This window comes from Camelus bactrianus, unplaced genomic scaffold (genome assembly GCF_048773025.1).
Source record: "Camelus bactrianus isolate YW-2024 breed Bactrian camel unplaced genomic scaffold, ASM4877302v1 HiC_scaffold_33, whole genome shotgun sequence".
Lineage (NCBI taxonomy): Eukaryota > Metazoa > Chordata > Mammalia > Artiodactyla > Camelidae > Camelus > Camelus bactrianus.
This window is the reverse complement of record NW_027413948.1, coordinates 3258513-3282844: the sequence shown is the minus strand read 5'-3', so window position 1 is coordinate 3282844 and position 24332 is coordinate 3258513. Positions and strand designations below refer to the sequence as shown.

Below are 24332 nucleotides of genomic sequence, written 5' to 3'. Positions count from 1 at the left end.
AGCCTTTGCATTACTTAAATAGCACATCCTTGTCAGTATTTAAAGAGCTGTTAGTGAGCGCCCCAGGCCCCACTTCTCAAAGCATCATTAAATCTTGCTCTGAAATAGTGAAGTCATAAAGTTCTTGTTGGCAGAAGCCAAACAGTTGGTTTATAATTTGCAGCATAGCACCCTTTATAAAATAATAATAGGTTCAAAATTAAGAAAGTGGAAGATAATTTATATTTTTATAGCTGAAACATAAACTCTCTTGTGTTAATGTTGCAACTGGAAATTTCGAAAAGAAAAATCCTACTGTAATATCATCTACGTGGAATACATATATGTCTATCACGTTTGCAATGTAACTGCGCAGTGGTTTTTGAAGACAGGACCATTCCAGCTGAGATACTGGCAGTGATGCTTGCTGGTTTTCAATGGAAGACCCTAAATTTGCCTACTTATCTTTATTCTTTTCTTTTCTGTTCTCTCTCTCTCTATCTTTTTTCTTTTTTTTTTTTTTTTTTTTTTTTGTAGTGAGATGGCTCAGTAGTGCTTTGCCAGCATGATTTTGGGGCAATTTGGGGGCAGATATCGTGCACAAGCAGTGAGATATTTCCATGCATTTTACTTTCCGGACATCACCATGGAACATGTGGGGGTTTGTGCCTGCAGGCCGGGATGCTGCAGGACTCCCTGGTCCATCACCGTTATGTCTTGGAGCTGCTCCAGTCAGTGAATGACTTTCTGTGCCTTGGAGGTAAGGTGATCTGATGCAGATGATCAGATGTGTAACAAAGTACTGTTACTTGAAATAGAAAACCTATCAAAAATGGCTCTAAAATACAGGATGAAGGAGGAGAAATGGCTGAGCTGCTTGCATGGGGAATATTCTCAGGTGACTCCCTCATTGTGACTCCTGTCACTCCCCACCCCCCGCAGCCCTGCACGGCAGTCATGCTGAAGCAAGCATGCACTTTCTCAGAAACACGCTGAGCTTCCTTGTGCCTCTGTTTGTTGGCTTTTTTTTTTTCAAAGCACATCTTGCCCTTTGCTTAAATGCCATCCCTGCCTAGTCACCTCTTACACTCATTCTTCTGGACCTCGTCCGTACATAGCTGCTGAATGGATGAATAGAATGTAGTATCTCCATGTAGTGGAACATTATTCAGATGTAAGAGTGAATAAAAAAGAAAAAATAAATAAAGGGGAATATGAAAAAGGCCACCTGCTCTGGGAAGTCCACCCTGACTGCTCAACCCGCCCTTTTCCCTTTGAAACCCAATCACTTATGCTCCTCTCTACTATTTTTCATAGTACTTACCAACTTCTAATAAACTTTAACACTTTCAAAAAAAAAAAAAGAGATGCTGATACCACTTCAACATGGACGAGCCTTCATAACAGCACGTTAAGTGAAAGGAAGCAGACACAAACGGCCACATATTGTTGACTTCAGTGATCTGAAATGCTCAGAATAGGCACATGCAGAGGCAGGGAGCAGGTGATGGTTGCAAGGGGCTGGGTGGAGGGGGGTTGGGGATTGACTGCTAGTGACAGGGGTGTTCTTCTGGGGTGATGAAGTGTTCTGGAAATAGATGGTGGTGAGGGCTGCACAACCGTGAGTGTGCAGAAGACTGCTGAGCGCTGTCTCTGGGAGTGCCTGTGGTTGGGGGCGGATTTATTTTGTTCTCATCCGTGAAGAGTCATCTTGTGCTGAGGCCATTCTACTCCTGTGAGTGGTGAGGCTCTTAGACTTTGCAGAGTCATGTATTATTTTCCCCCTTGCGGAGTGTAAGCAAAAAATTTTTAAGCCTGAGAAAGTGCTCCATCTGCAGAAATGTCTTTCAGTTTTGCATGGTGTAAAAATCTTGCGAGATTTTTAATCGTTGAGGACAGCCTGTGGGGGGAAACAGCCCGTGAAGCCTGGGTGACACTGGGAAGAGCCGCGCTTCCATCCCTGACAGGGGTGGGGATTTCACCCCCGTTCAGGCAGTGAAGGGCCCAGACCCGTGAGCGGAGTTGACAATCGTGAATATTTACGTGTATCCGCTGCTTCATCTTGGATATTAATTTCAAGCTGAGTCAGTTTGTGGCGGCAGCCTCATCCTACATCAGGAATCTATACTATATGCTCTTTGAGGTGAAGACCTGACAGACTTGATTATTTAACAGTCTCCCTTGAATTGATATCTCAGATTCCTTTGTCAATAGTAAAACAGCAGAAATATAGACGTCCTTTAATGCCGATGTGACCTGGAGCAGGTTTAGTCTCTGTGCCTCAGTGGCCTTATCTGCGGGTGGGGAAGATGATAACAGTGCTTCCCTCAGAGGGGCTGGTGAGGGGAGAGTGAGGAGCACAAAGGGAGGACTTACACGAGATGCTCATGAATGACAAAATTTAGTGCTCTCAGCCTGGTGAGGCCTCAGGGGCCGAGATGGCCGAACAGAGCAGTCCTAGCCGGAGCTCGATCCGTGTTGGCAGCTGTTATGATCAGTATCACCACTGTGGGTTATCAGGCAGTTTTAAGACTTGGTAATAGGAATTCATGAATAATGTTAAAAGATTAGACAACTCAGATCCGGTTTACATAGTTCTCAAGATTTCCTATGAGAAATGGATATTTTTCCCCCATCTTTAATCTGAGTTGAGTCTCTAAAAAACTTCTGTATTCCTCCATCTTTTTTATTTAATTCTCCATTTCTTGAAAAAAAAAGTCTTTAAATGGAGTTACTGGTGTCTGAACTGAGGGTCTCATGCATGCTGAGCACATACTCTCTCAAGTGAGGTATAATCTCCCCCGTGATTTTTTTTAAACTTTTCTTTCTTAGTATTCAGAGGTTAGAGGCCTCTAATTCTTTTTCTGGAGACATGTCCATGAACCTGTAAATCTATAATTAGTGGACAAAATTTGGTTTATGAAAAAATTCTATAAAACTTTCTGCAATCCATTCAAAAGGAAATGCTCATTGACATAAAATGTTTCTCCTTTATGGTGATTTCTAATTTTTTGTCTGCCTTAACTTATTAAAAGTAATCCTCATCATCATAATGACCAAGCTTGCTCTGAGTGGACACCTCCCTAAGGCTAAAATGCTTTCCTCATGTTTTACCTCATAGCAGGTGTTTAAGGGTAGGTATCAGTGTCTCCTTTTTTGCAGCTGAGGGATTGAGAGGTGGGGCAGCTTGTCCAAAATCTCACACAGCTGGCGCTGGCAGACTCAGGGCTGGAACCCAGGCTGCACAGGATGCTTTCTCAATGGCTCCTCTGATCAGCCCCGTGTTGAGTGGTTTCCCGAACTCCTGTGAGTCCATAAATGAACGATTTTAGCGGTCTCAGTTTGATGAAGCCTTCAAAGGAGACACACCAGTGAGAATGTGAGACAGAGTGGCATAAATTGAAATTGTACATTTTCACAAATGTTGCATTCTCAGGCAATGACTTAAAAAGTTTATATTTTTTTATTTTAGTGCTCTGTAAACACTAAAAACAAAACATTACAAATGATTATAGTGCAAAATAGGAGTGGGCTTTGAAAGTCCAACCATTGCTAATGATGTTGCTTGTTTTTCTCTAGTGGTGCTTATTGACAGAAAAATTTACAAAGACTGAATTGGTTCTATGTAGTCTTAGTATGGAGGAAAGTTTTGTCAGTGAATATAGTAAGTAAAATCTTTACTCTTTTCTTTCCTGATGATGAATATGTAAGTTGTTTTCATGGCTTAAGTACATTTCCTCATTTGTGAAATTTGAGTGATGCCGTTTACCTTGTTTGACTGTGAGAAGTAGACGCCTTGTATACGAAGCACCCAAGAGCTGCTTAGTAAAAATATGCTGTCACAAGGACAGATAGTTTAGAAGGATCAACTCTGAATACTAAAGAGAGTGGCTTGTTTCTGATGCATATTCAATATGCATATATATGAATATATGAATATGGCTTAAAGTAACAAGGATTCAGGGTTTTGTGTGTGTGTGCAGTATGAAGGTTTAATGAAATCTGTATCATTCTAGTGAGACAGGGACTAGTTAAATCACCTTAAGCAGACGGCCTTGAAAATTATTTACACAGAATGTGTGTTGTTACAACTCAGAATTCATGTTGCCGTGTAACCATCCACTCAGACATTTAAATTCGTAGAAATCTGACCAGAACTATTAAGTTTAGAAAAATCCACATTGATCATTTTAAGGGAATAAGCTTCTTTCTTTTGTGATTAAAGAAATTTTGATTTATTTTTCTGCATGCTTAATAGGTTTTAAAATATCAAAACATTGATTTGACATGTCACTTTTTTTAATAGAATAAAGCTCATGCTGTTTTAATGTGCAAATAAAAGTTTTTGTATTTCAATACACTTGTATGATTTCCTGGCTCTTTGAGAAGTATTTTGCAAGATACTTAGATTACCTACTGTTGGAAAAATACAGACGTGACTTTTATGAATAGAGGTCTAGTACAGATCTGTTGGTTTTTGCTACAGTGAATGACATGAGGCCTAGGAGAGAGAACTTTGCTGCTGATTGCCGGAAGGACAGATCCCAGATCTCAGTCTCCCCTCCTGTAAAATGAAGTGGCTGGACTGGATTCTTTCCTCTTCTAAGATGAGTTTCCATGAGCCTGTGTCTTTTGTTTATATTCAAGAGTATTAGCAATGTCAGATTAAATACTGAATACCTCTCCCTTCCCCGAAGCAAACTGCAGTATGTGGTACATAAGCTTTTAGTTATCTGATTCTTGTTTCTGATTCAACAGGCAATTTTTTTGTTGCATCTTTCCCGGCAACCTGGAAGGTCTTTTTAGCCATAGGAGGCGCTGTTGCACCTTCATACAGTCTTAATTTTCCTGTTTGTAAAAGAAGGCTTAACAAATATTTTTTTGCTTTGATTCCTTTGCTTAGTGCTTCAGAATAGCACAATGTCCATTATGTCTGTCTACCTGGAAAAATTATTCTGCTTATGTCTTTGTTTTATTCTGTCATCTCGCTGTGAACATTTCAGACTTGCTGTGCAAACAATGGCAAAATCGGTCTTTTATTCCAGTGTTAGCAACCAGTGAGCCGGGATTTTATAAAGCAGCTAGAAGCGGCCTCTTGAGCACCTTAAAGCTGAAAAGTGTACTGAGTTCCCTGAGTATTGACCCAGCCGCTGTGTGTCATTTGGTGGGAGGTGATTTTGTACATAGAAGAAGGGGTGTAGTGATTTGACTTGGGTTTGCGTGCACGCGCTGCCACTGAGCCACGTGAGCCTGAGTCAGTTTGTTCTGAGTTTCTCCCTCGTCTGTGAGATGGGGATGCTCGTATATGCTTTGCAGAATTGTGAGAATTAGAAATTATGTAAATTGTTTAGCACAGTGGGAATGTCAAAGGGCTCATAAAGTTTAGCTCCTGTTTTGTATGAAGCCATCATTTTAGAGTCTTTGGCAATTACTAAGAAACAGGAAAATAAGAAAAGCTGGTTTTATGATGAAAGATATTTGAGGAGGTTCCATAGTTCCTATACCCATAATTTAGCATCAGCAAAGTCAGGACCGTTACACAGTCGCCCTGAACCAATGTTAAGCCACAGAATTTTTTGGTACTTCATATATATTGGGGCTTAAGTGGACCCAATACTTATACACATGTTTTCTCCAGCAGCCAACTGAGAGATGACACAGAAGAACAGACAGGCGATAAATGTCTCCTTTATTACTGATGAAGCCACGTTCTCCATGAAATTCAGGGCTGTGGGAAAATGCGTGTCATGATACTGTGTCCCAGAATTAGAGACTCACGCAGTCCCAGGTAACTCTGGGCCACAGCGAGCCTTCCCTTAAGATGAGCTGCCCCATCCTGCACAGGGCTGCCCTGCCATGGAGCTGAGCATCCCGGGTGCTTCCCAAGGGTGGCCAACACTGGAGGGAAAGGAAAGGTTTCATATGCCCTGCTTGTCTCTCCGGACTCACACCTCAATCTGTTATTGTGAAGAGTGCTAGCCGTTGGCCAGGGGTCAGGGGTGTGAAGGGGGAAGCACTCTCCATGGACCAGAGGAGTGTGGATGAGGCATCCCTTCTCTCAGTTTAAACAGGTGGTGAGATGCAAGAGAAGGGTGCTCTCCAAGAGTTTATAAGAGGGGAAATAAGGATTTCATTTGGGACTCAGACTAGCCATGAAACACAGAAGATGATTAGTAGGGAGACTTGTAAATCACTTTCTTATTAAATTCACATTTGTTGAGCACCAAAAATGTGCTACATTCTTTTCTGAGCGTTTTACAGAAATGAATCCTTCAATCTTCACAACAAGTGAGTAAGGGAGATTTGATTGTTATCCCAGGTTTACAATGTGGAAATTGAGGCACGGAGAGAGTAAGTAAGTTGGCCAAGGTCACAGAGCTAGTAAGTGGCAGAGCTGGTATTTAAACCCTGGCTGTCTGGTTTCCAGGCTCCCAGGGATGGGCTTTGGGTGTTTAGAGGTATCTGCGTACCTGGATCTCTGTACCTCTGTGCATCACTTAGCCCAGAAAGTACAGGGAAAGAGAGTTACACAGGTGCTCACAGTCGTGTCTCAGCCACTGTCAAAGGACAGTGCACCGTGATTGGCGTTAAATGTCTTCTGGGCAGCAGATCTGTTCGTATAACAGAAATTTAGTCCATTGAGTTAATCTAGAAACCCTTCCTGCTCTGCTTCTGTCCATGGTTGCCATGTGACTGCCTGCCCGTGATTGGGCCGTTGAGGAGAATCTGTACTCATAGTTGAACTCTGATATTTCAGTCTGGTTCGTAGTTTCACATCTCCTGTTACATTAATAAATTCAATTTCTGGTTTCTTTGCATCAGTCTCTCATGAGTTTGGTTAATGTGACATCAGTCCATGGGAGCCCAGGGTTGCTGACGGTATATTTTCTGAGCATGTTGTGGCACTTCTACCCGTGTGGACCTGGGTGGAAGATTTCCGCCTTCCACACTGATTTCCCCGAACAGCAGGGTCCTCTCCCACCCCCGAATGTGAGGCTGGGAGCTCTCAGAGTAGGCCAGTCAGAGGCCAAGTCCACCAATCAGAAAATGATGAAGTCCTTGGAAGTGGGTTTAATAGAAAAAAAGGGCTTCCAGGTAGTCCGATGGGCTGTTCGAGTCCATTTGGTGAAAAGCTATCCACTGTTTCTGGTTGAGCTGCTTCTTTGCTGTTGAAAAGTCTGGATTACATAGAGGGATTTTAAAAAGCAGAAAGGTGTGATTTCATGTGGTACATCCACACAGGTGAGAAGTGATGGATGACCGCCTGTGTGAGGCATAGACAGAGTCTTACAAACTTCATAAAACAGCTTTAAAAGCTCTGCCATCTGAGTGCACTTCATATGGGGTCCAATTCATGACTGGGCATGCTGAGAGGGCAAATAATTGATAATGGCAGAAAGGACACGGAGGCATCAAAGAGATCTCAGTCATGTTCCCTGTTTAAAGGATGTGGCACAATGTAATTTATTTGAGCTGGTTCTTCACTGAACAGTTTCGAGTGTTTTCTGGGACTCCCCAGTGCACCAAGGTTCCTTACAGCTGGGTGTCCCCACAGTGCAGCTCTGTCAGCGCTCATCCTGGGCTGACGTGGTGTCACGGGGAGCAGGACGGTCAGCGTCCCCGGCTCCTCCGAGCTCCGTTTCTTCATCCGCAATGCTGGGTTTCTCTTCGCTGTCTACTTAGTAGGGTTGCTGAGAATCACACGTGATGGTTGTCAGGGGCGATTTGTGGTTGTCCCTGTGATAGTCATATAGTGAATATTTGATAGAAACTCTTGTTTTTTATTAAAATTATGGCTCCTAGATTGCAGTGGTTTTTAGTCTGCATTTACTCTTTTTATAAATTTATTCTTATTTTTAAATAAGCACTTATTTTTATTTATTTTTATGAAGGTACTGGGGACTGAAGCCAGCACATTGTGCATGCTAAGCAGGTGTTCTACAACTGAGTAATACAGACCCTCCTTGTCTGAACTTAAAAATAAATATTTCAATACACAAAATAGCTCTTAAACACCATCATGGGACCTATTTTCTGTATAGACAATTGAATACATATGCTATTTCAATAAGAATAAATGTTGTTGGGACATACTTTCTGAATCTGTTTATGTGTTTAAAAACGATCATAGGTAGTGATAAACACGAGTCTTAGATCCACTACTTAGGGTCTGTTTTGCCATCATGGGAAATTATATTCTATAGAGAAGGCTAATTGGGTCTCGTTGATATTTGGATGATTTAGCAGATGATGAAGGCTTTCAAAAGCTGACAGTTTTGTATTTTAAACTAACTACAAAGTTATCTTCTATAAATTGGAAGTCCTCAGCTTGTGAATTGCCCAGTAATTCAGTGTGTACATGTCTGTGTCTCTGTGAACGTGTGTGTGTGTGTGTGTGTGATTTCAGGAAGGTAGAAATAAGTTCCATATAGCCCTCTGATACCTCTCTCTTCCAGTTCAAGGTGTAGGCATATATTTATACAAATAAATTGATACTCTTTTGTCATTTGGCATATTGGTGGGTATAAAAGTTTCTCATACTTGTTTCAGAAGGGTTGGGGAGAATGAGCTTAGAATATAGGAGGAGATAGAGGCAGGAAGGTTCTTTACACTTTGTGCAGGATGAGAAACAGTAGCTTTTCTTTTTTCTACTAAAGCAAACTGGCACTGAATTGTAACATACTATTACTCAGAATTGCTTTTCTGATCAGATACGAGTGCCTCAGATTTTTCAAGGCAACATGAATGATGAAATGTGTTTTAGCAATTATCTTTAAATGTAGTTTTATTTTTTAATTAAAAGGCTATAGCCTGTTCTTTCTTCCAGCGTTACAAGAAGTTCCCATTGATCCAGGTACATGATAATTGTGCTTAGTTTCTTCGGGTTATTGTTTTGTTTTTTTTTAAGTGCTTGTTTCATTGTGGTGTGAATGAATGTTTAAAATTTCTGGATTTTGATGTTTAGAACATGCTGATTTATCAGAACTGTTAAAAACCTGATTGCTGTTTGGTCCTCGTTTGGTGGGGCAACCTATTGATTTCTGTTGTCTGTTAAAAAGGGAAATTCTTCCTCTAGCCTGTAGATCATTAAGTGAATGGTTTGCAGTGTGCCTTTAAAATTCTTTGAATGCATTGAGCATGTTTGTCCAGTGAATTTTGAATTGACTCATAGTAATGACTTTGATTCTGTGGCTTTTGCTCGTCTCCACATGAATTTGAATTCTCTGTTGCATTTTGTATACGTGTTCTTAACAGGGGAAGAAATTTTGCATTTTTTACATTGGTGGGTTTTCCTATCCCCTCTGAATGCCTTCTGTAATTGATACAGCGAAAATCTGTTATTGCAGTGCTTAATTATTTCATAAACAATTTTTTGGCTTAATCAGATACAATGACAAAGAATGATAATAAAAAACATGAAAAACTTCCTTCCTTTGAAGAATAGAAATGAGGTGGTCAGGCTCACGCGTGCTTTGTACCTGACACCCTTACTTTCATGTCATTGTGTATCATGATTCGGAGATGGAGTTGCTTCAGGTTTGTAGATTTTTGTTTTAACATTTGTGTTGAATTCATTCTCTAGGCTGATGTTTCCTGTTGCGTTTGTGGAAAGTGTAGGTGAAGGGAAACAGATGCTATGTTTTGTATTCAGGAGGCCTGAGTTGCTGAAGAGAATAGAGTAGAGGGTGGGCTGAGGAACAGAGTGACACTCCCTCACCTCCAGGCTGAAATTGATGAACAATGAAATCAATTAGGTGTATCGGTATTTATTTGACCAATAGAAGTCAGAGGGCCCAGACTGTCTAGTTATGCGCAATGGAAAGTACTGAATTCACCTGCAGAATTAGGTGATTTACCAAGTAGAAGCAGCTTAGAGCAATCAGAAAAATCAGTTCTATGATGAGATATAAAAAGAATATAATATCTATTATTTCTGAAACTTTTCTATGTTAAGTTGTGTAGAGCTAAAATTAAGTTCCAAGCACCAGGAGTTATGAGTCTGGGTGGTTCTGTGGGATCGTTATTCAGGGATGTGTCTAGACCCTGCTGGAATGGCCGAAGCTGGCAGGAAAAGACCCAGAGCCAGGATTTGTCATCCTAGGGTGTCCTCCATAATGGTTCCATGTGATAGCCCATGATTGGGTTAACAAATTTAACAGACTCCAGACGCATGTGAACCTTAAGAAGAAAAAGTGTGCTTAGTAACTGCTTTCAAGCAAGCACCTGTGCATCCTCACTCCTGTCTCCTTGCCATAAAAAGCAGAGACAATGCCTTGCTTGCATATTTGAGGTTTTAGATAGCACTCTGTTCATTGCACAGCAATGACCCAGGCCCTCAGCTATAAATGCTGGGCGTGCGTGCTGTTAGATAGTCTATTATCCCCAAAACACGGACCTGGCTGGACTGGTGGTCTGCTTTGTAATGAATATCTAAAGAATTTATCTTGTTCCCCTCTCCCCATGACTCCCCTAAAGGTAAACTAAGCCTTTTTACTCATTGTGGATTCTACAATCTCTGTCTCATCCTGTCTTTCCCCAAGTTCCTGTTTACTATCACACAACTGTTAAAGACTATTTTCTTTGATTATACACAATAAATATGGGAGCATTTGAGAGGCTCTTGGAGTTGGCTCCCTACTCCCTCTCGCTTTCTTTCCTTTTTCCGCAGTCTTGAGTCATTCATTCCATGTCGGTAAGACTTCTGCCAGCCAGAACCCACAGTTCCAGGTGAGAAGGATGCAGACTTTATCTCTCCTACCCGAGGGAGAGAGAGAAGAGACTTGAGATCTGCTCCCCCGTGGTCCCTTCCTGCCCCAGGGCCACTCCAGTTCACCTGCAGCCTTCTGGCCTCTGCTCTCAGGGCCTCTGTCCCAAGACTGACATCAGCCTTTTTTTCCCTTGTCAATATTTCCTGTGCCTTTCAGGAGTTGGTCTCTTCTCTGCAATTCCACCCTGGCAGATGTGATGGTGGTCAGCGTGCTGGTGGGCCGTCATTTGGGGACTCCCAGGAGCCATTCTGATTCTCCTGAGTCTCTCATTCGGGGTTACAAAACTGTTGAGAACCGGAGGAAGCCCATTCACGTGAGGTCAACACAGTATTACATCACTTTCATTTTATTTTTGAATTTTCATTGGAGAAATTATTTGTAACAAACTTTTCCAGATTTTCGGCCGCCTGCTTTCCTCACCACTATTTCCTTGTTGGCTCTGGTGCTTGTTTAAAGAGCCAGGTTTCTTCTCTGGTCATTTCTAGCAGCTGGGCTTGCCGAATCCTTGATCTGCATTTGAAGCAGAATGCTTCTTCGTGATGTCAAACTGATTTTCCTTGTCATGTCTTAATATTTTGTGTACACTCAGCAACTGTTTCAAGTGAAATGCTCTTGTCCAATTTCGGTTAACTCACATTTGCTGAACTCCTGCTTTCATGCTGAGGGCAGTTTCTTCTTCCTGTAATAAAATTTAGCAATTTGCATTTACTATGGGAAGGTACTGGCCCGAGGTGCTCTCGTTCTTAACAGTTTTAATAACAATTCACCCATTAAAATGTACAGTGGTTTTTACTCTATGCCCAGAATTGTGCATCCCATTCAATCTTAGAACATTTTCATCCCCCCAACAGGAAGCTCCTTACGCATAAGCAGACATCCCCATCTTCCCCATCCTCCCACAGCCCCAGGGAGCCACTTTTCTCTCTCTGTGGGTTTGCCTCTGCTGGAAATTTCATGTAAATCGAGTTACTTCATGTAAGTGGAAGCATCTATTGTGACTGACTTCTTTCACACTGAGTAACGTTTTCAATATTTGTCCACGTTGTGGCCTGGGTCAGTACTCTATGCTTTGCTATTGCTGAATAATATTCCTCTGTATGGCTGGGCCCCTCTGTTTACCCATTCATCACGTGATAGGCATTTGTGTTGTTTCTGCTTTTTGGCTGTGATGAGTAATGGCACCGTGAATATTCCTGTAGGAGTTTTTATGTGAACATTTGTTTTCAGTTCTCTTACGTGTGTGCCCAGGAAGCAAAATTGCCTGGTTATTCAGAAACCAAATGTTCAACTCTCTAAGGACCTGCCAGGCGTTTTTCCAAAGTGGCCAGGCTGTGTTACATCCTCACCAGCAACGGCTGCGACCTCTGCATCTTCTGTGTCCTCATTAGTGCTTGTTACTCTTTTTTTGATTATAACCTATTGTAGTGAGTGTGAAGCAGTTTCTCCTAGTGGTTTTGACTTGATTTCCCTTACAGCTAATGATATTGAACATCGTTTCGTTGTGCTTATTGGTCATTTGTATATTTTCCTTGATAAATGTTTTTCAGATCCTCTATTCATTTTTTAATTGAGTTGCCTTTTTATTGTTGAGTTGTAGGAGGTTCTTTTTGTTTTTGTTTTGTTTTTGTTTTTGTTTTTTGGTAGATACAAATTCCTTATCAGATAAATGATTTGAAAAAATTTCTGCTGTGTGTTGTTTTTTCACTTTCTGGATGGTGTCTTTGAAGCAAAGTTTTGAAATTTGATGAACTCCAATTTATCTCTGTTTTCTTTTTCCTTGTCCTTTTGGGGTAATATTTAATATCTGAGGTATTTTATTTAAACTTTTATATATAAAATAACTTAATTATTGGGACCGTTCTAGGAGACGGGTGCTGTTGTTGTCCCCAGTCTATGGATAGGAGACTGGGATGCAGAAAATTTCACTGACTTATCAGTGTCAAAGCTACCCAGTGCTGTGGGAGTTCAGACCCTCATGTTTGTCCCCAGCATCTGTGCTCTTCACCACCATGCTCCACTCCTTCCTGGAATCGTTAATGAAAAAGTCTTTACTTTTTTGATTTCTTGTTAGTTTTTGTTTTTCTCATTGGGGCCTCATCTCCTCATTTTCCTTTAAGAGATCAGTGTAGGTTTATTTTAGGTCTCATGTAGGCAGAAGCATTGCTATCAGTTAACTTCTTTATTACTCACTCCCCAGTGATGGCTGTTGCTAATTGACCTAATGAAGTCTTGCTTTAGTCTTTCCTTCTCATGACACTAACAACAGAGTCATGACTTACAGAATGCTTAAAGAAGAAAGTACTTGATTGATTTTATTTTGCTACCCAATCAAACCAATCAAATAAAAACCCCAGAGTTGACACAGACGGTAAGACCTCCAGAATAGGGTCACTGTCTTCCTTGTGTTCCATTTGTTTGGTCACAGTGTCTGGATAGTGCCTTGCTGTCCAGCAGTTTTGTTAGGATACAGTGCTCGTGAATCATTGTAAGGACAGAATTTTGACAACAGACTGTGCTGTTCATTTCACGAGGGAAAAGTTAATATAGAAATACTGCTCAGATCTATTTTAAAATTAAGCTTGGAATTTTGAGAAGAATTCAAGAAACCATACAAAGATCTTTTTCACTAATTTTAGATCTATCTTAGACACATTATGGTTACATAGCAGAGTACCTTATCAAGTAGATTTGACAAGAGGTGTGTATTATTGATTATTTGTTTTAGTTGAAATATTCTACCTGGGATAAAATATTCAGTGCCCATAAATGAACAAATATGTTTGTATTTCTATGCAACAAGGGAGCAGACTTCATATGTTTCTATATAATATATATGACTGTGTGTTTTAATCTGTCTTTCAGTGTTTTTATAGTTTTTCAGCAATGTTGTAACTTTAGAATTCTTCTAAGAAAATCACCCCAGATTCTAGTGCAGTTTGTACTGTGTATCCTGTCTTATGCATGGGATTCCACTGTCCCCACAGGGAGGAATTTCCTCTTCTATTGAGTTAGTATCAGAGTTAAAGGAACTGTGATTTCTAGGCCTTTGCTCTCCATGTGTTTGCAGTTGGCTGTCAATCGCGATTTTCCCTTTCTTGAGTTTTCATTGTTCAATTAGAATTTTTGAAAATAACTATTAATATGTTGCATCGATCTCCCTAGAAACTTGATGTGTTTGTGCTTTTCAGTTTTCAATTTATGAAAAATGTAAATACACACTTGTTTTTAAGTAGTCCTTTTTCACTAGATATTTGGTTACCTCTTTATAGTTAAAATATTTTTTTCCCAATGAATGAATCGGTGTGCATGATTTAAAAGATACCTTACTTTTTATTTTTCTTATTGTAACAGTTATATTCATTGTAGAGAATTTAGAAAATACGGATAAACACATTAATAACTTAAAATGGCCTCTAATCTCACCTAGACATACAGTTGTAAGGTTTGAAATTGAGAATTACAGGTCCTCTCACATTGTTCTTCTTTTTCAAGTACGTTTTGGTTACTGAGACCCTCGAATTCCCATATGAATTGTAGCAGCAGCTAGTCAGTTTCTGCAGAGGAGCCCGCAGGGATTGTGATCGAGACCACGTTGAATATACGGATCGTTCTGGGGAGCACTGCCATTCCAAGAGCGCTGTCTTCTGATCCAGCAATGTGCTTGGTTTGTCTGTCCAGGTATTTAGGTTTTGTTCATATTTTTTTTTAACAATGCTTTGAGTTTACAGAGTTATTTTACTTTTTTTTTTTTTTTGCCTTTATACTGAGGACAAGTGTGCCAGGTACCGGGATCAGAAGTGTATTTGAGCCCCGCCACTTGCTGCCACCATGGTCGCTGCGCTCTTGCTTCACCCGCTCTACAATCTTGCACAGAATAGGACCTCAGTAACTCTCTCTCTCGAATGATTATATGCTTGTTGGATGATGCTTGAGAGTCCGTGTGATGATTTTTTTTCCCCAGCCTTTCCCCACTTCTTTACTATGCCCTTTCTCTTCCTTTCCTCCAGCCTGGGTTTCAGTTTACCTGTGGCATTGATTTTTCTTGTCTGTAGACACTTCCTTTCACTGGTTCACGATAATTGTACATGTGGGCTGTGGAAACTTGCTAGATGTCAAGAAAGAGCCAATCCATTGCATGCTAGTAATTTTAGAGTGCATTATTGTTTTATCGATTGAAATTAAATCAGGGTGACCCCCTGAGCCCTCCCGTGAGCTGTTTTTGCCTTCCTACATGTGATAAAGCTCTGGTTGCTGAATGTGCCCTTTCCCCAGACTTGGTTTTGGAGTTAAGTCACCATCAGTGGAGCCCTCTCTTTAAAAGATGAAGAAAACATTTGCTCCTTCTCCCTGGTTGGGGACTTGGATGAGATGAGGTACCAGATAAAGAATGGAGCCCCACCTCATTCTAACACCCGCTCGTTCCTTTCCTTTCTCCACGGAAAAAGAGTACAATTCAACACTATAAAGATTGATTGTGACCAAATGAGATAGACAGGACAACCGATCATTTATTAAATATACTTTCATGCCAGAAACAAGTGTATTATACACACAAAAAGCACACAAAGCACGGTAGTACCGTGATTACAAACGTGGGTCCGAGTTCGAGTCCTGCTCTGGAGTGACCAATCCTGTGAGATGGAGAACTGGTAGGTCGGCTTAGCCTCTCTCGGGCTTGTTTTCTGTCCTGCAGAGATGGGGCTCGCTAGGCGTCCCTCCCCCGTAGAGGTGCTGTAGGGTGCAAATAATGCGCGTGGGCAGCCCGAGCACAGCTGCTCGTTCCTCGTAAGTGCAGGAGAGCATAGCTTTTGTGGTGAAGGCTTTATAACAGCCCCGTGTAGACTCTCAGTGCTCCGAAGGGATGCCCTGTGGTTTGGAGATGGGATTCTCATTTCTGTAAATACCCAAGGATTGTGTAATTGGGCCCTGCTGATTTGAATCTATTCTTTAGAAACTACATATTGTAGATATATTTTTCAAGCATGCATGCTTTTTTCTTTTATTATTTATAGTTCAACCCTCTCCCTTGGTGGGACTTTTCATGGAATCCAGGAAAAAGCCCTAAGCCACCTGCCTCTTCACACGTCTCCGTGGCGGTTTTCTTCCCTGACTAGAAGAGGGTTCTGCATAGGAAATTTTCTTTGTTCCCCTTTTCTTGGAGTCTCTCTGTCTGTCTGCCCACCTCTCACCTGTCCAACTGTCCATTTCTCTACCCACTCATTCTTCTGACTTGTTCCAAAAAGCATTTCAGGCAGCTTACAGAAGAACAGATACCAAATAAACAGGTGAGAAAGTGGGGCCAAGTTCAGACAGTGAGGCTAGGAGGCGAGCCTGTGTGAGGGTGGCAGGCATGAGAGACACGCGTCTGCCCTGTGACTTATAAGATCGACAGCAAGAGTGTGCCTGAGGCTCCCAGCAGACACAGGGAAACTGAGTGTGTGGGAGATGCTCACTGGCTGTGAAATAAATAAGTGGCTGAGGAGAAGCCCAGCCTTTCCAGCTACTAAGGCTTAGGAGAATAATTTGAGTGTCTTCAACATCAGATTATTTCATCTTTTCTTTTGTCAGAGTTCTACATATAGTTGGTTACATTCTGTACCTTGAAATTTCTACAAAATTTCTTCCCACGTGAGTCCCATGACTCGGGAATGGGGTGGTTCTGCTCATTGACTGGGGATGGCCAGAAACCGAAAATGACAGCTTCAAAGGAGCCTGGGATTTGTCAGTTATGTTTTGTCAGTACTGTAGAGTTCAAAAAATGCTTTCACAGTATCTCTCCATCTGAGGCGGCAGCGTGCTCTCTTAGCAGCATCAGGAGCTCAGGGCCACGGGATGGTGGGGGCTGACTGCTTTGCCGTCAAGACAGCTGAGCTAGTCACTGCAGGTGTGGTTCTTTTACGTAAGGCCTTTCATGTTCTTTACTTGAATGTTTCAACAGGGAGTTAATTAACTGAGTCAATTAACATTTAATGAATATGATGCTTTGTTGTAAAGACAGTTATAGACAGAATATAAGCTCTGAAGCCTTTAAAAACGGTTTCATTACTGAAATTTCACTAGGGGAGATACACAGTTTATCTTATTTATGCCTCTCTTTTAAAGTAACAAAGAAACAAGACAGAAAAGGCAGAGGATGGTTTCTGTTCTTCCTTTCTGCTTGCAGGTGCCCTCACCTCCAGTAGCATCCATCCAGACACCGGAACTGACACTGGCCGTGCTCAGAACTGCCTCAGCCCTGAAGACACAACTGACAAATAGAAGGGGACCACGCCCTGTTACAGCAGGTGCTCTCACTTTCTGGATCCTTATGTAACTGAGCGGTGTCAATCAGGATTGCCCGTTTTACATTGTGTGGCGCTGCTGCGGTGTCTCCTAGGTATTTGTTTCTGTAATTATTCATGTATTATTCCCCAATGCGTGGTACTACACGTCTAAAAATGCTTTTTTCAGATGAAAAATAATGTGCATTTAATATAATATGTCTGAAAAAAGGGGCAAAAGATTCTATCCTGGTCCCGCTACTCAGAGATAATAATTAACAATTTAACATTTATTTTCTGTTCTTTTCGTCAGTGTGTAGCATCTCTGTCATAAAAACCAGTGAGCACTCCGTCCCTGTTTACTGTTCGGAGACCTCCATTTTCCATTCGGCTTATTACATGATTTTCTACAATATTCTATCTCCCCTGGCATGATTTTTAAAGACCAGTGTAGCATTCTGTCTTATGGAGGCATGGTCCATTTTACTTCGGACTTAAATAAACTTTTAAATTCCAAGTATACTTAACTGAAATACTGAAAAGAGAACTGTGGTGGTACAGGAAGGCCCCTAACTCCCTTCCCATTAATTCCTGAGAGTAAAAGCTTTTGAAAATTTGGTATATATATTTCATGACCTTTATGCCTATGAGATACATATATATACACATATGAGAAATCAATGTATAGGTGTGTGTATATATGCTTTATTTAAAAATGAGACCATACTATATGTTTTTCTGCAGCTCGCTTTATTCACTCAGGGGTATATCATGGACATCCTCCCACTCCAGACTCACCCGGCCCTTTCAGATAGATTGGAGGGGTCTCCTGATGTGTGGGTGTCGTCTCTTGTCCACGGACACATTTGGTGGGAGAGTGCTGTGGACAAGGCCCTGGACCACGGCGAAACGCCGGCTCCCTCAGCGCCCGCAGCTCGCCTTGATTTACCGCATCATTGTCTTGATGGTGGACAGTTAAGTTTTCTCCATTTTCCACTGTCAGAAAGAATGTTTGAGTTGCATCCTTCTTGTACAGAACTTCCTGTGATCTTGTATGTGTATTCCTTTAGTTAAGGCTTCTGGAAATTTAGTCCCTGGATGTGACATTTACATTCATCACAGACTCCTTTCAAGTGACTAGAAATTCCTTCTCCATTGGGGAAAGAAAAAATGCACAATTACTTATGTAACCAATTCTCTATCGCTGGATATGATTTCACTTCAGTTTTTCTTCCCACCTTTGTAAACAGTGCTGTGTAAATGCCCTGATGGGTACATCTTTTTGGACTGATTTTTTTTTTCCTAAAGGAAACGATTCCTAGAAGTGGAGTTGAGTCAGTGTGTATGTACGTTTTTCAGAGCTTACAAATCCATTGATATGTCATCCTCTGAAAAAGTCGCTCATGATTTGTTCTCCCACAGATGGACACTAGCTAGAATATCTTAAAAATATTTGCCAATATGATAAGCAAAAGTGCTTTTTCATTGTTTTTGTTTGCATTTGATGACCAGTGAAGTTTTGAGCATTTTTCACTCATTAGCCATTTGACTTTTTTAAAATGAATGATTCTTTTTTATCCTTTCCCACATTTAAGTGAGGGAGCTTCTTGTTGCTTTGTGACAGCTTTTTGTATGTTATGAAAATTAACTTCGTGAATTCATCAACATGTATCACAGAGCTTTTTCTTGTCATTTCTTTCCTTTCATTTTGTTCAGGAAGTTTTTTGATTTTTGTTGTGACTCAAACTATTCTTAGGATAGTAAATGTCTTCCTTATGGGTATTATCTTTGACATTATTCTTAGAAATACTCTCTTATAATGGAATAAATCTCTTCTGTAGTTTTTTTTTAATCTCTAAGATGGAGATTATAATAGTACATGTTATAGTGAGGAGAAGTTGAGTTAATAAGAGCAAAGAGTTGTATTTGCTGTTACTAGTACTTTTTAATATTTACATCGCTATCTGCAATTTATCTTGTGGTCATTATGACAGGAGTAGAATTTATTCTTTCCAGGTGATTCTCTGTCCCAGGACAATTATCGAATTCATAATTTTCTCTTTGATTTGAAATCCCACCTGTACAAAATACTTACATACACTAGAGTCTTTTTTGAGCTCATGGTTCCCTTCTGTCAATCTCCTTTCCTTACTCCAGCACCATATCTTACATGTTGTAAAAATTTATTTAATAACTGGCAGTCTGATTTTTTTTGATTCTTTTCTTCCATCCCAAATTTTCTTGTCAAGTATTATGACTTTATTATTCCTGAAGAATTCCAAAATATTTTGTTCAAGTTATAAAAAATCAGATTGGAATTTTCATGGGATTTTTTAGTAAGTTTTGAATTATTCTTAGGAGAACTTACATCTTTACAAAACTGCTTTTCTCCATGCAATATGTTTATGTCTCTACATTCATACCTCTTACTTTAACCCTCAGTACAGTCCTGAAGTTTCTCCATTTAGAATATGGGCATTATTTTTGAATTTATTCCAGATTATTGTTTATGTTTTTGTTAATTTTGTAAGTGAGAATTTTTTGCTATTATATTTTTAAATGTTTAAAACTGACATTTAGAAAGGAAGATTCGGTTTGTCAATACTCACTTTGTAACTTGTCATTTAAAATTGTAAGTATTAAGTACTTGTTCCAGAATCCTTTCTTTTCTGTTTTTTAAAATTTGTTTCCAAGATTCTCAAAATGTTCATAGCTAAGTAGTATAGGTGGGGACACAGATGGAGAGAGGAAGTGTGGCTCACGAACAAACTGTGAGCACTTTCATGGCTGCCTATAGGCTGGAGAAGCCACAGAAGAGCCCAGGTTAGACCAAGGGTGGCTTTGTATGCACTTGAAAGCCAGGTTTCCTGCCTGTATGGTGAAGCCTGGTGGGCGTGGCAGGTAGATGATCAAGGTCTGATCAAGGTCATTGGCTGCACAGAGCACTGTGTCTGTGAGAACTGGAGACCATTACCATGGGAAATGCTTGGCGCCAGGAACACTGCAGGGGAGCTGGGGAGCCTGTGTGTTAAGGATTTTCCAGCCCTGGGAGTGGGAAGATGAGACTCTGCATTCAGATCTGAGTTTGAATTCATCCTCTCTTGTTTACTGGTCCTCTGACTTTTGTCAAGTTATCTACCCGCTTTGAACTCCTGTTTTCTTGTCTCTCAAAACAGGAGAATTACAGCCTGCTGTTAGAGTGTTTGATCAGGGTAAATGATTTGTGTCTATAAGATGCCACGTACAGTCACAATCTCAGTGAGAAATGGGCTGTCGCCTCTTCTTCTGCAACTCAGTGCTCGATAAGACATCGGGGGAAAGCCAGTCCCTAATTTGTATGTGATGCAATGAGGAACAAAATTAACGTCTTGCCTTTCCCTAGCAGTATTCTTATTTCTTTGCTTCATTTACCTCTTTCCTCCTTTACTCTCCCCTTTCACCTCCTCCACCAAAAGAGACTGAGTCTGTCTCAGGACACTACATTCAAATTACTTTAAATGTTGGCTCATCCCCATGAAATTACAGTGAAATTAAAAATAATCTGTACACGTCCCAGACATGATTATATTTGATTTACACACTCACACACACACACACACACACACACACAATCAGGCTACCTCCCATTTGCTGAGGGAGAAGGACCACTTTTTCTGAGTTTTCATTCACTGAGCGTGAGAGCAAAGTCTCTTAAGCAGAAATTCGCCTGGCTTCTTGCATGGTTTTTTAAATTGGATTTCTGCTTTGTGTCCACAGAAATAGACTCCTATTAGAAGAGCGGAATTGGAGACATAGATATTCTGCTGAGATATTGGTGTCATCATGTTTGAGTTGGAAAGGACTTACGACAGCATAGAGTCGTACCTTTTTATGGGTGAGAATCCATGATAGTGTAACTTGGACAAGAACCCGGGTCTTCTGTCTTCATGTCCACGCGGATGAAGAGGTAACTGGGTGGGGGATGGCAGGGATCCTTGCTTGAGTTCCGGGGTCTTGCTAGTTTCCATTGTTCAACTGCCTTTAATTTATGTCCATGTGGCCTCTCATGGGAAGGTCACTCTATCCTGATAGATTGAGTTTCTAATCAGCAAAAAGGTCTGGACCCACTCATGTTTCCCAGAGATTTTCTGCTGACCTGCTGACACTTTATATACATGAGATCTAAGAAACTGCTGGATATAAAATCCTTATTGTTATCATTTGCCCTCGAGTTCCACAGGAATGGGGTACTGTCTCAGGCTGTCTAAGGCCAGCTCTGAACAAAGATAGGGTGATAGGCTGTGCAGCTGGACACTCCCCAGTCGAATGGGATTTCCACCTTAGTTTTTAGAATCAGGCAGATGAGTTCAAATCTTACCTTTACCAGTTATTAGCTTTGTGACCTTGAGGAAGAAACTTTACTTTTTTGGGGACAAATTTTCTTTATCTGTAAATAAGTTCAGTATTTATTTTAGGGTTTTTGTTTTAGAATTGAATGAGCTAATTCCCTCATTTATTCCTAAAATACTGATCACATGGTTCTATGCTGGTGACTTAGTGGTTGATTACTAAGGGACTCAGTAGTGAGAATGTGGGTGAGGCTCCCTGGATAAAAGAGCTTATATTCCATGATATGCTTGTAAAAGACTGGATTGCAGTGGATTTTTAGTAAATGTCCATTCCTTTCCTAATCCCCATTGATTGTGTATATATCTTTATACTAATATATGAACAATTTTTTATTGCAATTTAAGTCTTTTTGTAGTATTTAAAGTATGTAGCTATAACAAAAATACGTGAAATAAAATGATTTGACTTTTATTTTCTTTTCAATAAGCAAAACAAAATAAAATAGAAAAGAAAAGAAAAAGTTTTGAAGGAGTAGAAATAATTATATTTCCGTGGAATCGACTCTCTATGTTAGGTTTTTCCGTTGTGTTCTTAAACAGCATATAAAATTGACAGGTTTTGACTTCAGTGTTGATAGCTGGGTGAGTATAGTTTCTTTTTGTGGTTGTCTTTGATGAATTATTTGCACTAGATCATAAATAATGTGCATGTTACATATTGGAAACGAGGAAAGAGTGGAGACATACTACCTCCAATGCAGTCATTTTGTTACCGAGTCCAAACACATTCTGCTCACCAAATGACAGGCCAATAAACTGGGAGATGAGGTGTTGGAGCAAGGAATAGTGACTTTATTTGCAAAGCTGGCAGACCCAAAAGATGGCAGACTGATGTCCTGGAGAACCATCTTCCCCAAGTCAGAATTGAGTCTCCTTTTATACAAAAAAGGGGCGGGGCTGCAGTTGGTTGTTGGAAACTTCTTGTTGTATGAATTGCTTGTCCTTTGAATCCGCTGTTCTTGCAGCTGTCCATGTGGATCAAATCATGTTGCCCCTGTAAAACCTCCAAAAATAAAACAAAGTTATTCTCTATTTTGCAACTTGCCATCTCTACATAAGTGCAGATTAGTTAGCATCCTTCAAGATCACGGCCAGGAGTAGAGGCTGTCCTGGATATTTCAGTCTAAAGGCAACTTTCTTTTACAAATGGTGCAGAGATAACAAGTCTGAGCCTAGAAAACAGGGCACAGGGTTAAAGCCAAAAGAACAGACCTAACATGGGGTCAAAATTGTTCTTTTCTATTACAATTCCCTTTTCCGCTTCATAGATAATTTTAGTAAGAAACATGAGCAATTTTGTATTTTTGCTCCTTAATAACCGATAAGTGGGCCAACTATATTTTTGTGAGCAGGGATGCTGTGCGGGCATAGGGGTCACAGCAAACTCTTGTTGGGGTGGCCGACCCTGGAACATGTCTGATGCCCCGTGAGTGTTGGTGAGGGTCCCCCTAGCCAGCGGCTCTCTTCAGGAGCCAGCATATGGGCATTGATATCTGGAGACCTCATTTTCGGCTGCAGGAAATTTTTTAGATACTGCGATTGATAAATCACTCCAGCTGGGGATAATTAGGGAAAAAAGGGAAAGGAAAAGGGTTTGGAGTAGAGTAGAAGAGAAGGACATCAGATCACGGAGCCTGAGTGCTTGGCAGCGTGGCTTCGGTGGAGAGGGGAGCAGACGTGGGGAGGGGCCTGGCCCCGGAACCAGCTCCTGCACCTGTCCCCGTGCCCAAGCCACATAGCTTTTAATTGGGCCACCTCTCTGGGCTGGATGTCACCCTGGGCAGAACCTTGAGAATCGAAGGTAAGGGGTGGGCAGCACTCACCTAGGGGGTCACTGTGGATTTCGGTCAAGTCCACAGTGCCTTTCCTGGTCATGTGTCTTCACTTGTCCTTTATCTCAGGATCTGAGGAGGAGGAGAAAGGAACTCAGGTAGAGATCCAGGAAGATATCCGACTGTGTTAAGAGAGGACAGACACAGTGACACGAGGAGCGAGGACACTTGCAGCAAATTAAAATGACTTCACAACTATTGCTTCAGAGTTGCAGGTGTGAGAAAGCCTAAGCCTGTCTCAGAGTGCAGGGGACAAGTGGAAAGGAATGGCAAAATTTCCGCTGAAAATTGAAATTTTGTTAAATAGCCTGCTACTGTTGCTTGTATCACTTGAATGAATGCAGGCATATTTCTGTGGGCATTTATAGGTTCACTCAACCCCACCAGCCCCTCTTGCCCCCATCGGGGATGGGATTTCTCAAGCACAGTGCCCCTCCTGCTTGGGTGGGCCACGCTGCGTGTCCTCGCCTGGGGCCGGGCTGCTGCAGGGCACTGAGTCCCCGAGGCGCGGCCTGGGAGACACGTCAGGAATATCTCTGCTCTCGACTGAGGGCCTCCTTTTCCCCCTGCAGTGTAAGAATGCCAGTGACTGAGTTAGAAGCATGCTCCCAAGCTGTCCGTGTCCTTGCCATTAAGAAGCGGACCCTGGAAGCTTCCAAATTTCTCCAGAATGCGTTCTACATTCACCTTCGGCAGGTGACGGTATGTCTTTACACAAGTGGAGGAATTACTGCCGTTTTCCTGGAACTTACTCACCACTAGTCCATCTGATTTTTCTGTGCTAGGATTCAGTATGGCCTGCTAAAATATCTGGAGTCAGATCTTGAAACACTGATGAAGAGGATCATTTATTTTATTTCTATATATGATAGCCTTTTACTTTCAAAATTCAGAATTTTTGGTTCTTTCAGGAATTTTTGGGGGGTTGGCGAAACAACTTTGCTCTTACCATCTTTGAGAACTGTTGCTTTGTGCCTCTCACCTGTCTTCTGTCACTTGTGAGGCGATTCCATTTGTGACCCTCTCCGTGTTGTTCATGTTATAAAACATATAGTCTGTTAAAGTACAGTCCCTTTTACTCCGAAGACATTCCACAAATACTAC

The 24332-nt window shown here is 41.1% G+C and overlaps 1 long non-coding RNA gene across 1 annotated transcript; it reads left to right on the top strand.

Moving 5' to 3' along the window:
* Positions 1-505: 505 nt before the first annotated feature.
* Positions 506-18572, top strand: LOC141576771 (uncharacterized). The gene is made up of 4 exons (XR_012505190.1): positions 506-739; positions 14241-14426; positions 16912-17032; positions 17771-18572. It is a non-coding gene; the product is annotated as an uncharacterized LOC141576771 (long non-coding RNA).
* Positions 18573-24332: the final 5760 nt, after the last annotated feature.